The sequence below is a fragment of the Protopterus annectens genome, chromosome 4.part1, assembly GCF_019279795.1.
Source record: "Protopterus annectens isolate FY-2018-M chromosome 4.part1, PAN1.0, whole genome shotgun sequence".
Classification (NCBI taxonomy): domain Eukaryota; kingdom Metazoa; phylum Chordata; order Ceratodontiformes; family Protopteridae; genus Protopterus; species Protopterus annectens.
The window spans coordinates 414,544,245-414,561,024 of NC_056734.1; the positions used below are offsets into that span (position 1 = coordinate 414,544,245).

The 16,780-nt window shown below is 38.5% G+C and overlaps 1 protein-coding gene across 1 annotated transcript in view; it reads left to right on the plus strand.

The window, feature by feature from the left end:
- Nucleotides 1-16,780, plus strand: part of UGGT1 (UDP-glucose glycoprotein glucosyltransferase 1) — a gene marked incomplete in the record, with an annotated part of 2,149,769 nt that overhangs the window by 353,284 nt on the left and 1,779,705 nt on the right.

A 16,780-nucleotide genomic window follows, 5' to 3' on the forward strand; every position in this document is an offset into this window, starting at 1 on the left:
TGAATGAGTTGAGCCAAAAAGTGAGGGCTACAAATAATCAAGAGAGTGAAGATAAAAAGGTGATGGATCCTGATACATAGCAGCTATTAACTTTGGTGGAAAATGTGGTTAGTTTGGGGGAGAAAATGGAGAGATTATACAATTAAGTTGTAAGGATCGGGAACTCACTACTCGACTATGTAAAGAGAACAGATAAAACATTAGAGGAAGTTGTATTAGCATTGTCTAATCAGTTGGATGACCTGACAGCTCTGCAAGCAAAAGAGGAAGTGATGGAGACCTGGGTTACCAAGGTAGAGCAAGTGAAGACCCAGATTTTAAAGAAAATAAGAGAAAATACAGAGCTGGAAGAGAGAACCTTGCTGAAGGCAAAAATTACAAGGAGTTCATTATTAGTCAGTTTAGTCAATGGACTGGACTTCAAAAGGAGGAAATCGTTATTGATGGAATATATCGGGTTAATACCCTCACAAGATTAAAGTGTCGTTATCCTCGACCAGTAGTTTTAAAAGTATACAATTTTCAATTAAAAAGGGCTCCTGTGGGGAAAAGGAACCTAGTGGCAAATAGGAGCAGACAGAGTCTTTATAGACCATAACTTTTCGCAAACCAGAATGATAATGTGAAAGAAATTATTCCTCATATTTTAAATCATGCAAGTTCCTCCAACTTAAATTTAGAATGCTATACCCTGCAACTTTAAAATGTTTTCCCTGCTGGAACAAAGATGTTCCTTGACCCTACTGAGGTAGCACAGCACTTAGAGTGAGATACTGACATAGCAGCCCAACAAAGTCCGAGAAGGCTTTAAAACTTCAGCTTGGCCAGCTAAGAACTTGGTTATATTCAACTGGACGTATAAGAGAATTTAAGTACCTTTATCTGCTGTTTTTTTTTAAAAATACAGTATTTAATTTGAGTGTTGAAGGAATTTTTAACTGAAGTTATTCTGCTCTTCAGTAACTTGAACTGAAGCTAGTGTTGGCTGAATTTTGTTATTTGCTAGTAATTACAGGTGTGGGGGTAGCCACGTTCTTTGATTTCCTGTCCTTGCATATTTAAACTGGTGCATGTGAAATAATTCCTGCTTTAAAACTTCAGCTTGGCCAGCTAAGAACTTGGTTATATTCAACTGGACGTATAAGAGAATTTAAGTACCTTTATCTGCTCTTTTTTTTTTAAAAATACAGTATTTAATTTGAGTGTTGAAGGAATTTTTAACTGAAGTTATTCTGCTCTTCAGTAACTTGAACTGAAGCTAGTGTTGGCTGAATGTTGTTATTTGCTAGTAATTACAGGTGTGGGGTAGCCACATTCTTTGATTTCCTGTCCTTGCATATTTAAACTGGTGCATGTGAAATAATTCCTGCTTTAAAACTTCAGCTTGGCCAGCTAAGAACTTGGTTATATTCAACTGGACGTATAAGAGAATTTAAGTACCTTTATCTGCTCTTTTTTTTTAAAAAATACAGTATTTAATTTGAGTGTTGAAGGAATTTTTAACTGAAGTTATTCTGCTCTTCAGTAACTTGAACTGAAGCTAGTGTTGGCTGAATTTTGTTATTTGCTAGTAATTACAGGTGTGGGGTAGCCACATTCTTTGATTTCCTGTCCTTGCATATTTAAACTGGTGCATGTGAAATAATTCCTGCTTTAAAACTTCAGCTTGGCCAGCTAAGAACTTGGTTATATTCAACTGGACGTATAAGAGAATTTAAGTACCTTTATCTGCTCTTTTTTTTTTAAAAAAAATACGGTATTTAATTTGAGTGTTGAAGGAATTTTTAACTGAAGTTATTCTGCTCTTCAGTAACGTGAACTGAAGCTAGTGTTGGCTGAATTTTGTTATTTGCTAGTAATTACAGGTGTGGGGGTAGCCACATTCTTTGATTTCCTGTCCTTGCATATTTAAACTGGTGCATGTGAAATAATTCCTGCTTTAAAACTTCAGCTTGGCCAGCTAAGAACTTGGTTATATTCAACTGGACGTATAAGAGAATTTAAGTACCTTTATCTGCTGTTTTTTTTAAATTACAGTATTTAATTTGAGTGTTGAAGGAATTTTAACTGAAGTTATTCTGCTCTTCAGTAACTTGAACTGAAGCTAGTGTTGGCTGAATTTTGTTATTTGCTAGTAATTACAGGTGTGGGGTAGCCACATTCTTTGATTTCCTGTCCTTGCATATTTAAACTGGTGCATGTGAAATAATTCCTGCTTTAAAACTTCAGCTTGGCCAGCTAAGAACTTGGTTATATTCAACTGGACGTATAAGAGAATTTAAGTACCTTTATCTGCTGTTTTTTTTTAAAATACAGTATTTAATTTGAGTGTTGAAGGAATTTTTAACTGAAGTTATTCTGCTCTTCAGTAACTTGAACTGAAGCTAGTGTTGGCTGAATTTTGTTATTTGCTAGTAATTACAGGTGTGGGGTAGCCACATTCTTTGATTTCCTGTCCTTGCATATTTAAACTGGTGCATGTGAAATAATTCCTGCTTTAAAACTTCAGCTTGGCCAGCTAAGAACTTGGTTATATTCAACTGGACGTATAAGAGAATTTAAGTACCTTTATCTGCTCTTTTTTTTTTTAAAAATACAGTATTTAATTTGAGTGTTGAAGGAATTTTTAACTGAAGTTATTCTGCTCTTCAGTAACTTGAACTGAAGCTAGTGTTGGCTGAATTTTGTTATTTGCTAGTAATTACAGGTGTGGGGTAGCCACATTCTTTGATTTCCTGTCCTTGCATATTTAAACTGGTGCATGTGAAATAATTCCTGCTTTAAAACTTCAGCTTGGCCAGCTAAGAACTTGGTTATATTCAACTGGACGATTAAGAGAATTTAAGTACCTTTATCTGCTCTTTTTTTTTTAAAATACAGTATTTAATTTGAGTGTTGAAGGAATTTTTAACTGAAGTTATTCTGCTCTTCAGTAACTTGAACTGAAGCTAGTGTTGGCTGAATTTTGTTATTTGCTAGTAATTACAGGTGTGGGGTAGCCACATTCTTTGATTTCCTGTCCTTGCATATTTAAACTGGTGCATGTGAAATAATTCCTGCTTTAAAACTTCAGCTTGGCCAGCTAAGAACTTGGTTATATTCAACTGGACGTATAAGAGAATTTAAGTACCTTTATCTGCTCTTTTTTTTTTAAAAATACAGTATTTAATTTGAGTGTTGAAGGAATTTTAACTGAAGTTATTCTGCTCTTCAGTAACTTGAACTGAAGCTAGTGTTGGCTGAATTTTGTTATTTGCTAGTAATTACAGGTGTGGGGGTAGCCACGTTCTTTGATTTCCTGTCCTTGCATATTTAAACTGGTGCATGTGAAATAATTCCTGCTTTAAAACTTCAGCTTGGCCAGCTAAGAACTTGGTTATATTCAACTGGACGTATAAGAGAATTTAAGTACCTTTATCTGCTGTTTTTTTTTTAAATTACAGTATTTAATTTGAGTGTTGAAGGAATTTTTAACTGAAGTTATTCTGCTCTTCAGTAACTTGAACTGAAGCTAGTGTTGGCTGAATTTTGTTATTTGCTAGTAATTACAGGTGTGGGGGTAGCCACGTTCTTTGATTTCCTGTCCTTGCATATTTAAACTGGTGCATGTGAAATAATTCCTGCTTTAAAACTTCAGCTTGGCCAGCTAAGAACTTGGTTATATTCAACTGGACGTATAAGAGAATTTAAGTACCTTTATCTGCTGTTTTTTTTTTTAAAAATACAGTATTTAATTTGAGTGTTGAAGGAATTTTTAACTGAAGTTATTCTGCTCTTCAGTTATTCCCACCCACTGCCCTGTTTTTGTTTTGGTGTTAATCTTAGTGGCATTGAAACTGCCCGCCCCTCAGCCTGCCTCTGGGCCCATCTCATTTGCTCACTCAACTGAGTGCAGTGAGATCATATTCTGATTTCAGGCACTCCTACTGTGTACAAAGAGAGCATCTGGGAAATAGAAAAAAAAAATTAAGCTTATTTCCTGCCTTTCTTGTTAAGTGGTACAGACTATTTGTAGGCTTCTGAGCCCCCAAGCCCTTCTGTGTTTGAGGAAGCCTTCTAGCTTGTTTTTTTCTTATAACTAGCCAGTTTTCTAGTTTCAGCACTCAAATCTGTTTCTTTGATCTCAGCACTTGTTCAGAAAAAAAAAAAAAATTTTCATCTGCTTTTACTGTACTTGTGTTTTTACCTACTTCTTTTTACTTTTGCATCATCTTAAAATACTCAATTGTATTTATTACTGCTTGGTGTAACTCATTCTAAGCCTTTTGGTTTAAACACTTGGGCTTCGGACCAGTTAGTTGTTTTGCACTGAGAGGGTTTGTGGTCTGCACTGTTGTGGCAGAACAGGTAGCTTACATCCTTCTAGGTTGAGAACTGCTGATTGAGGGCTCAGTGTCTGTTATTCTAAAAGTGTATTAATTCTGGTTTAAGCACTTGGGCTTTCAAGCCAGTTATTTTACATTAAGAGGGTTCGTGGTCTGCACTCTTGTGGGAGGAGAGGCTGGACTCTGCCCTTCTGAGCTGGGAATTTCTGGTTAAAGGCTTATAGTGCATGCATATCTGAACTGTTTCTTACTGAAGTTGGTGCCTTGTTTGCTGTGGCATAGACTGGATTCGGGCCTGCTGGATCTAGCTTTGTTTGTGTAACTTGAGCACTAATCCAGACATTCTCTAAAGTATTCAATGGTATTTATTACTGCTTGGTTGTAACTTGATTAAAGTGTAGCTATCATTCAAGTCTTTTGGATTAAGCACTTGGGCTTCAGACCAATTGTTTTACATTAGGAAGGTTTGTGGCAAGCACTGTGGTGGCAGGACAGGTAGCTTTCATCCTTCTAAGTTGGGAACTACTGATTGAGAGCCCAGTGTCCAAGTGTATTAGTTCTGGTTTAGGCACTTGGGCTTCAGGCCAGTTATTTTACATTAAGAAGGTTCGTGGTCTGCACTCTTGTGGGAGAAGAGGCTGGACTCTGCCCTTCTGAGCTGGGAATTTCTGGTTAAAGGTTTATAGTGCCTGAATATTTGAACTGTATCTTACTGAAATTGGTTCACCTTGTTTGCTCTAGCATAGACTAGATCCAGGCCTGCTGAATCTAGCTTTGTTTATATGCTTGTTGTTTGTTTGCTTGTTATTTCCCTGGAAGCTAATTCCACCTAATATAACTTCTCAGCACTTCTGTGGATCACTAGTGATATCTGCATTGCTTAATGTACTTATTTCCTTGTTTCACTTGAAAGAAAGTTACTGTTTGTCATTTTTGCATTTAGTTACTTGTAACACATTGCACTCAAGTTACCTGGCACTTGCTCACTAAAGCAATTATATAAGTCAGCACTAAAAATTAAAAGCACTACACCCTCACTCCCCACTGGCCCTTGTTTTCAATTAAGGAATTCCCAATATTATTCTAGCATGTCCAAAGGTCAGTTGTCAATCTTCTCTCCGGTCCAGCTGGTGAATCTGGGAATCTTGAGGCAATGTTATAACTGCCTCATGTACACAGACAACCATCTCCTCCTCCTACACAAGACAAATACTTGCGAGAGATGCAGCTATTTAGCCAAACTGGAGGCTGAGCTCTCTCAACTCAGGACTGGCAAGACCAGACAGGAGGAGAAGGCAACTACACACACCACAAAACCAGCCTCACATAATGCTACCACTCCACTGAATCAAACACATAAACACACAAAGACATACTCGGTGGCTCTGAGTAAAAATTTACCTAAACAGCAGAGGCCTCCAAAGCAGACACCCAAACAACTGCTACCTCAAGACACCCCACAAGCAACACATAAACCACAAAAGCAGTGTGCAAAGCAGTCACAGCCCTTAAGGCCAAATACAACACCAAACATACTTGTCATAGGTGACTCCATAGTCAGACACACTGACGTCCCACTCACCAGGCTGAACAAGGAGAGGGTCACAGTAAGCTGCCTATCGGGCGCTAGAATCCGCCACATAACCCAAGCACTCGGGTCACTCCACGGCAAGTACAAATATGACACAGTCATTGTCCATGCTGATGTGAACAACCTGAGACGTACCTCCCTGGACTACATGAAAAGAGACATAGAGGAGCTCTCTGATTATGTAGCCCAGGCAGGTATGACCCTAACCCTGCGCAGTATCCTTCCTTCACCAAGAATGATGCCACAATATAGAGACAAGATGATCAGCTTTAACAATTGGCTTAATGTCTGGTGTCATTCAAAGGGGATCCAGTGTCTGTCTGCCTGGGATGACATGCTTGACAAGCCACGCTGCAGGGACGGCTTGCACCTGTCACCCTGGGATTCGGATATTGGCTAAGGCTCTTGCCACCCCATAGTGCCTTTTTAGGCAAGGCTCAAATTCTAAACCTACCACCCTAGAAAACAAAAATGGGAAGAAACTGAGGGTAATGCTGCTCAATGCCAGAAGTCTAAATCTCAAAATGCACGCACTCGAGGCCCTTCTCAGTATGGAGAACATCGATGTCTGTGCTGTAACTGAAACCTGGTTCAAGGCTCTTGAGAGCACCCCGGCACTATTAGGTTTTACCTCATATCATGCGTTCCGGCCCCAAAACCCGGACCACACCACAAAAGGAGGGGGTGTATCCATATTCATAAAGGATACCCACACCTCCAGGTTGGTGGCAACGCACGAAGCTTTGGAAACCATCCAGGTGCAACTAACCATAGGAAAAACTTCTCTACAATTTGTAGCATGCTACAGGCCACCCTCTCAAACTCAGGAACCCCACACAGCCTTCCTGAAGACACTGGAGGGTATAAATGTATCTCCAAACACCATCATATTGGGTGACTTCAACTACCCGAATATAGACTGGGAACATTACTCAAGCCCTAACTTTCTAGCCCAACGGTTCTTGGAGTTCATAAATTCAAATGCCATGGAACAGCTAGTCACTGTTCCCACGAGAGGAGAAAATATACTAGATCTCATTGTCACAAACATGGGGACAAAATGCTCCACACCGGAAGTATATCCCTCATTGGTGAGATCTGATCGTAAACTAATCTCACTGGAAATCCACATCCCCCCACCCCAAACAAAAGACCATAGTGAAGAACTTCTCTAAAGCAAACTTCACACTACTCAAGACTGGTGTGGTATCCTTCAAGGCCCCTGAGCCAGTGGAAACCACAACCCAAGCTGCGGAAGCCCTTACAAATGCCTTCTATGAACACCTCCAGGACTGCATGGATCAGGCAATCCCAAATAAAACAAAGACTCTTTCCACAAAGGGCAACGTCCAGTCTGGTGGACCCCAGCCATTAACAAACTTTACAATAAGAGGAGAAAGCTATTACATGATAGAACAAAATCCATAAAAGGAAGTCACCCCTGATCATTATTAGTAAAAAATACGAGCACTCATAAAATCAACTAAGGCCAATTTTGAGAGAAAAATTGCCATGGATTCAAAGGACAATCATAAGGCCTTTTTCAGCTATGTTAGGAACCTGGGTGGAAACTCCCAGATATGCTCAGAATTAGTCCAAAATGATACAAAAATCACTGAACCCACAGACATTGCCAACATACTGGCAGACAGGTTCAGTGCAAACTTCACCCCTCTCCCCAAAGGAGAGATAACTATCCCAGCCGAGTGTAGCCTCCCGGACATCTCAAATGCGCAGGTGAAAGCTGCTCTCTCTAAAGCTAAAAACACAGCATCAATGGGACCAGATGGTGTCCCCGGCTGTGTGCTACACGAGCTAAATGAGGAATTAAACCCGCACATAAGGCAGCTGTTTAATCTCAGCCTTACCACAGGATACGTGCCCAAGAAGTGGCGTCGGCAACTGTTGTCCCACTCCACAAAGGCGGCCTCTACGGACCCTGGTAATTACCGCCCATAAGCTTAACAAGTCTAGTCTGCAAAGCTATGGAGAGGTCATAATGGAGCTCATAAACAAAGATATAGGGGACTTGCAGACATTGGACCCGACCCAGTTTGGCTTTGTCAAGGGAAGATCATGCCTTTTGAACTTGGTCGACTTCTTGCAAACAGTCACCAAGGCCATTGATGAGGGAAAGGCAGTCCATACAGCCTACCTTGACCTTGCAAAGGCTTTTGACACAATACCCCACTCAGGTATTGTAGAAAAACTTACCAGCTTAAATGTAAACCCATATGTCACAAGATGGGTTGCAAACTGGCTTAAGGACAGAACCCACAGGGTTAGAGTTGCTGGCGCTGTGTCAGACTCCAAGCCGGTCACAAGTGGTGTCCCACAGGGCTCGGTCCTTGGCCCCTATTGTTTGGCATCTACTTCTCAGAAGTACAGGCCAACATAGGAGGACTTTGGCTGACAAAGTTTGCAGACGACTGCAAACTGGGCGCCATAGTGGAAAGTGCATCAGACACGGATATCCTTCAGAAGGGACTCACGGAAACAGATAGCTGGTGCCAGAGCCATGGCCTGAAGTTAAACGCCAAAATGTATAGTCATACCCTTCGGGAAAAACAAGGTAACCCCAAGCTACCATATAGGTGGCAATCCACTAAGCACAGAAGAGGTTATCAGGGACCTGGGGACCCAGGTTGACAGTGGCCTTTCTTTTGACACTCACATTGCTAAAGTGGTTAGAAAGACCTTCTACATTGCCCACCTGATCATGAAGGGATTCACATCCAGATCTAGTGAGGTTATTGTTCCCTGTACTCTTCACTTATCAGACCAATGATCGAGTACAATGCCCCATTCGGGATGTATCTCACCCGACATCTGCAGCAATTGGAGAGACCCCAAAGTTCCTCACCAAAAGGATAAAGGGACTCCAAAATCTGTCATATGCTGCCAGATTGAAGAAACTCCAGCTCTATTCAGTCGCATACCGCCTGCTCAGAGGTGACATGTGCCTGACATACAAGGCCATGTCCAACCCGAATTAATGGACATGCTCCACCTCAAAAATCCAAATCCACCAAAACCACTAGAGCAAGCGACTTAAACCTTAGCACGGATATAAATAGGGCGTGCTGGAGGGATAGATTTATCACTCAGAGACTCCCTATGCTGTGGAATAAAATCCCGGTCCATGTGAGGCAGAGCACCTCGCTGACTCTGTTCAAGAGAAATCTAGACCTGTGGATGGGAGATCGTAGGTTTACCCCGGGAATCATCTCTGTGTCACTGCTGGACAGAGGCACAACAAACTAATGGGCACAGTATTTTTTCATATAAGGGGTGGCGTAAGCCACAAAAATTTGGGCTAGGCTTATAAATGCCTTAGGGCAGATAGCCTAGTATAAACCTATGAACCTATGAACTCCGGAGCAGCAACATACTGCAAAGGTAACTGAGATAATGAAGAGAATCTCAAATGAGAGATTACCTGCTAAGCCTTTCCCACTTTTTAAACAAAAGATCTTGACCAGACAAGAAGAAGCAGAAAGATTTAGCAAGAGAGAGATTGAGGCTGTTCAGGAAAGAGAAGACCACCAAAGTCTGGCAATGAAAGAAGACTCTGAAAATCGCGATGACTAGAAAATGCTAAATTATAGAGACATGGACGTAACTGAAAGTGTTGAGCCCTTGTTTTTATATTCAGTGTAATTTCTTGGAAGATCTAGTGCTTAAAACTGTTAAATCAGACCGAACTTAATATGCAACATTAAAGGTAAGATGGCTGAAGTTGAAATGTTCAGCTGTGGAATAAGACAGAGACTGTTGTGTTGGGGAGGGTGGGCTGAATTGCTAAGGGGAGGATTGATATTTGAAACTTACAAAGGGAGGCGGGGCCCAGAAGATCAAGTCATGTAACAGCCAAACAAGGGGTAAAACAACATCTTAAAATGTGAAAAGGCCCAGATGTAAAGGGTAAAAAAGGCAGTAGACCATGCAGCCGGAGTAGGTATTTGACAAGAGCGAGCATTTAAACTAGTTGTTGATTTAGGGGCATAACTAAAGCATCTTACTTCATATCTTGATTCATGTGGTAATACAAAAAAGGGTGGGGTGAGGGAGGTAAAGGAAAATTAAAAATAGCATCCCAATAGGTAAAAACAAGAATGCCAATAAATGCAGTATACATTTGCTCTGGATAGATAAGACTAGAGAAGCCAGGCAATGTTGTTGCTAAGAATAAAAGAGAAAGGAGACAACTAGATTAATACAAGATTTAAATAAGAGAGTACAAAAATCAGGAAACAAAAGAGGGAAGAAATGTAAACGAGAAGAGTGCTGTCTTGAAGTGGGGTGTGTTCTGTATCAGCATTGAGAGTGAATGCTTGACCATAAGGGGAAGAATGAGTCTACAGGAAGGGGGAATTTATACATAGTTTGGGGACAAACAAACCCTTTTAAAACTGTAAATAGTTTAGTTCAACAGTGTGTGAGTAGGTTTTGTTTATACTCTGAGCAGCAGGGAAAGACATAAAAAAGGTTATGAAGAATTTAACTAAAGGTACGTCCGTCACCAGACTAGGATACAGAGAATTTATCGCTAAACATATACAAAAAGGAATATTGAGAAATGAAAAGATAAAGAAGTAAAGCTAAAACAAATGAAGATCATGGATAACAAGGTAGTGATGTGGAATGTTAATGAATTAGAAGATGAGGTTAACATAATCAAAAATGTCTTAATTAAGTAACCTTAATCATGTTTATACTGGCTTACTGTCTCAAAAATAAGCATCAATTTGCAGCTTCTTTCTATTTCTTATGGTAGCCAGATCTAGGTGGGACCCTTATGGTTCAGTACATTTTATTATCACTGTAATACTGTTAATTTAAGCATGCTGTTTCCTACAAACACATTCACATGACTGGCATTCATAATTTTAATCGTACTTTATTAAAATGTCATAAACTGCTGCCAGACACGCAAGGTAAATCAGCAAGGTAACAGTAGTGTGTTTTACTCATGCTACTGTCCTTTTAATGCCACTAATTGACTATAACCAAAGGTGTCAAATAGCACTAAATTTATCTTGGAGTTGTAGACTGGTGTGTGTACTATATCCTGTATTATTTGAAAAATATATGTGGGCCAATGCCATACAATTTGTGGTATAAGAAATGAGTAGCAAGAAGAAAGGGTACTTTTCCGTTATCAGCGCAACACTTTCAATGTGGTGGCAGAGCTCCGAATCCAGTGTCAAACCATGTATTTTTGAAGTTAATCCTACCAGGTGTGTTGCAGCTTTTTTTTTTTTTTTTTTTTTTTTTTTAATATTATCCATGTAATTATTTTATACACACCTGTTAAGATTAACATCAAAAAGACATAGTTTGACAGTGGATTCGGAGCTCAGCAACCGCATTTAAAGTGTTTGGCCGATAAGAGTAGTAAAAAAAAAAAAAAAAAAAAATTCTCCATAATATGCATACTATAAAATGCATTTCTCCATAATATGCATACTATTAAACATTTTCTTCATAAAGTCCTAATCCAAATCTGTAATTAAACTTAGTTGGCATCTTGCAGCTTTGAAGATGCAATCAGATTCACTGAACAGCTGTTTGGCAGTAAGCGTATTTTTTTAAAAGCCTCCGGTACTGATTTAGCTAGGCTTCACAGACAACCATTGCTAGGATGTACAAATATATTGTTATCTCACAAGGGTAAGCATATTATAACTATTGAAAAAAAGACAGGTTTTCCAAATTTGATGCATTTATTTTTTACTTTGTCTTTGTAACTTATCAAGGCAACAGTTTCAATGCGATCATTCAGCTGTAATCTACTACCTTAACAAGTCTATTAACTAGATATGTGTAAAAATTAAAAATAACTTCTATTTTTTTAAATTTATTATTAAAACAAATAATTTTTACAGATATGTGGTTAACAGACATGTTAAGGAACTGGATTAGAGCTGAACAATCGCATTGAAAGTGTTGCCCCGATAACGGAAAAGTACCATTCTTTGGTAGAACAGTGCTATTAAACTGTGACTTGAAAAGAACTACCATTGGAATATGTGAAAAAGTTCCCTATCCAGCTCAGTAAAATGCAGGTACAACACTGCTGCCAAGGTTCTGATAAATAAAATAAATCACTCAACAGCATCTTGAGAGAACCTCAGCTAATCGTACTTGTCATACTTGTGACATTAGGAATGCTTTTGGCAAGCATGTCAAGAGCTTCTCAAAGGACAATACCAGCACAGCACATTCCTTAACGAAGCTAGTTAATAGGCCATAAATAAAACTAATGCAGAATTTTTTGCCAGTATTTTTTGTTCTGACACTACAGCACCAAGTAACACAGAGCTGTTTATCAGTAATATTCAGTCATTTCCTATTAATTCGTAGAGACTGAGTCCAACAAGCACCAATCAAAATTAACAAGGATTCTGCAGGCGGGTCAGATTCGCATAACAGTTACAGGGCTACCACCAAAGAGTGCTTGGCTTGCATGTTTAAGTAGTCAGGAATGTGGTTATAGCCCTGGGAGCTGAAAGGATGGACCAGTTATCCTGATTCAAAAGAGTGGTAACAACACGACTCATAGAAATAAAGGCCAGTTAGTTTTACATAGATTACCAGGAAATGTTTTGTGATCATTAGAGAGATTGGACACTCTAAACTTGTCCTAAACGTGAGTGCGTGTGTGTGTGTGCCTTCTGTGGAAGGTTGGGTGTCGGGCTGGCACCTCGACACTGTAAAACTCCACTGCCAGTCAATGAGCAGACGTGTGATCCGCTGTGGCAACCCCTAACCGAGAAAAGCCAAAAGAAGAAGAGAGATTCTTGATTTCTCACAGTACCCAGTAGGTGGTCCTTTTTCAATAAGGATTCACATATGGCAGATCATTTTTACCAAACCTGGTAAATCTCTACAGAGCTGTAATTGATGCCCATGACATTGGCATCTCAGTAGATGCAGCTTAACTAAATCTATCAAAAGCATGCAACACTATTCCACACATTCTTACATTAAATTTATTTTGATGTTAACCCCTATTATAGTGACAGACACAATAAGCTGTTTAAACTTCAGATCTTTCCAGTTTAAGGTCAGGGATTCATTGCCAAGTACTTACTCCATTCACACAGGGGTAAAGCAAATCTCAATACTTGGCTCTTTTTAATTTAATACCTTTAGTTAGCACTTGGCATTGTTTGCATCATGACATTTGGTTAACCAAGTCTGATGATGACTCCAAAACTGGTGGTTTATGTCAAATTAAATGGAGACAAAGAATAAATAAATAAATAAACAAACAAATGTTAAATACTAGCACTGACAAAAAGTGCTTAAATGCGGTTGCTGAGCACCGAATCCACTGTCAAACAATGTCTTTTTGATGTTAATCTTAACAGGTGTGTGTAAAATAATTACATGGATAATATTTAAAAAAAAAAAAAAAAAAAAAAAAAGCCGTAACACACCTGGTAGGATTAACATCAAAAATACATGGTTTGACACTGGATTCAGAGCTCTGCAACCACATTGAAAGTGTTGCCCCGATAACGGAAAAGTACCCAAAGAACATGTTGTGTGTACCTGTTAGTAACTTGTCTTCCAAGGAAGAAGTGAAGTAAAGACTTTAAGTAGTGTTTCCGACAGAGTTCAGTATTTTGGGTTTGAAGTTCTTTCTCATGGCTAATAATGAAGCTACCATGGAAAACCAATTCACAGACATAAGACCTCTCATTCTAAAGGGCTACAGCCACTACACAGCTTTCTCTTAAGAGGGGGCAACCAAGGACATTATTGAGACGGCTACCTGGACATCCTGCACATTTGCATTATAATTATAATTTACCCTCTATTCTATATGATCCCAAGCAGGGTTTGCCACTGCTGTAAGGTCAGTGATCCTACACACCATACTATTTTATTCCTCCTCCCTAGGCTGGCTATATCTATTATATAATTGGACATGCATGCAGATGAAGGACATAGTATGTTTTTTGTTAGTACCTATAAATATGTACCGAACTGGGATAGCTGCATTCTTCACTTATACATTCATAACTACCCTGGCAGAGTAGTCTGCCTGTACCCGCTGAGCATATTGGATACTGTTCAGTTAATATATTTGTGATATGAGCTACCTTAAGGGGGGAGGTGCCAGCTAGATAAGACAGAAGAAGTTAACCACTGGGTGATACAGTAGTTTGTCTAAATTACTTTCCTAGGCAGAGAACTTGCATTCTGGATATAATCTTGTTTAGTGTCAGATTATAATTTGTATTTAAGGCTTTTGAGAAAGACTCCTGTGAAATATTCGGTTAATTTCAATCCCTTGTTGTAACCGAGTTTGAACTAAAGATGCATGCATAGTACAGCTGAAATTTTAGTTATTCAGTTTTCATTGATGGACTTTTTTAAATAAGCTCAATGAGGATGTGACTGTCAAATTCAAGAGAACAGCTTATATTGTGTTTAACTTACATTGCCACCCCCCATGAGTTGTGTGTGCAATCTAACTACAAAAAAAAATGCAAGTCTGGTTTTGAGACTGGAGGGTTTGTAAGACTGAACTGCGCTTAATTTAACAGTGGTTTGTTCAGCTTTTCTATAAATGCCAGCTGACAGAGCTTTGCTGCTTTACTTAGAATTTTAGTATTACTTGAAAGAAACAAGGCTGTGTAACTTAGCACCTACATCACAGTTAGACTTTACATTTAGCCTAAAAAGACCCTAACCTGTTTTGTAGTAATCGTGCAAAGAAGCCTGTTATCAGGTTGCCCCACATGGTACAACTCCCTTTGCAAAATAGTGAACTTTAACAAGTAACTGTTCCCAAGTAATACATATTGTGTTTCAGTTTGTATCGTAATAATAAAGGAATAGGGCTTACTAGTCAAAGAACTAGTTAGGTAGTGATGGGAAGGGAAAGAGATCAGAGAATTTGACGTGAAAGTCCTTTCCCTAGCCTATGGTAGTTATGTCTTGAGGCAGTCTGGGTGACATAATAAACCTTATGATTCTGAAGTCATTTGTTTCATCTGCAGCAACAGCCTAGTTGTAGCACAAATACATAGTTAATGTGGAAAATTGCATTTTTAGTGTCTGCCATTTTAATTTCTGTTAACAAGTGGCTTATCGTAGCTTAACATATTCCTTATTTCCTGCAACATAGAGTCCCCCCTGTATTCAGAACCTGGTATTTAATTTTATCTTGCGTAACTGGTGGGTCAGAAATGGTTAAAAACAGAACTTGCAATGCTTTAGATTGAGTATTATCCATTTGTTGGATTTCAGACAGTGCTTCTGATCTAATAAATTCAGTTCAGTGAAGTCTGCAGTTGTCATAAGTGGTGCACCTCCTTTTTTGTTTTGGATGCCCCCCCCCCCCCCAGTCCAATTTTGTCGCTTTCTGAACATGTTTTTATACTAGATTCTTCGTCATGTTTTGAGGTCTTTTTTTTTTTTTTATTTGTCCATTTATACATTTTTTTTAATAGGGGAGCCTCTAATAACAATGAATAGTAATTCTAAGTCCGTGTTATCATAGGTTTGCTTATTTGGTATTCTTGATCGTTCAGGAAGTACCATTATGTTAAGAGTTAAGGTGTTCAAAAGGTGGCAGTTCATGGTGTTTAGTCACGTCATTATACACACTGTTGTGAAATCTCAACCCCACAAAATCCGTCAACCTGAGTTGATTGCTCAGTGGAATTCCTTTGAACCCTAACACATTGTACCATTTTAGTAGTGACTAAATCTATTACATTGTTCCGTAGTAATAGGGACAATGTTAAAAATCACTAGTGAACACTTTGCAAAAATATGTCTTCTGAAATGTTTAAGGTTTTCATTGCGAAATGTTCACCATTCAGATCTGGATTATTTGTACTTCAAATATAGCGGCTGAAAACTTCATGGGAATGCATGACTAGACTTCTCTAAAGATCATCATGGATCATTAGTCTAGCAATTGCCTGCGAACCTACACACAAGCATGAATCTGCTAGAATTATTTGTAATAGCTGTTTATGATCCTTGACAAATGTAAGATTTATAAGATTGGGTTTGAAATTTTCTTTTCTTTACAGTAGAGGGAAGCAATCATTTGCTTCCGTAACCCCTGGGCCCGTTATGCTTTCAAAGAGAAATACATTGGTGTTGCTAAGGTTATCTGCTTTTTGCCGCTTTGTTTGTTGGTAGTCTGCTTTTGATAGATATCATTCCAGTCACGTGGTAAATACATGGGTTACATATGTAAATTTAGAACATTCTTCTTGATTTCTGCATAATACGCTTACTTGTGGTGTAGAAATTTCATGCTTTGTCTTTATGTGATTAAGTAAAGTGAAGTATTCTCTGTAACTGTATATTTTTATCACAGTGGCATTTTCAAGGACCAGAATGCTTAGCATAGCTGCATTTTGCACAGAAGCCACTCTTAAACAGGAAGTTTAAGATATTTTTGTACTGAGAATACTAACAACTTTTATAAACCAGAAATTTAAGGTGAAAGTCTGGGCAGATTTTTTGTGTAAATTCATCCAATTATTATAGGTCTGCATCCTGTTTAATACATATATGTATGTGTGTATGTATATATATATATATATATATATATGTGTATATATATATATATATATATATATATATATATATATATATATATATATATATATATATATAAAAAATACACACTCATTAATAGAAAATGTTACAATGGTTTTCTGTTATTTTCATGTATGCATGCATGCTTTCTTTTTAGCAAATTTCATTCACTCCAACATTATGTAAGTTGCCCATTTCCTGGCATCCCTTAAACCTCCATATATAAATTGAAATTGTTGAAGTTGAGACCCATTCTGCTTGTTTTCATTTAAGGAGGTTTTTATTA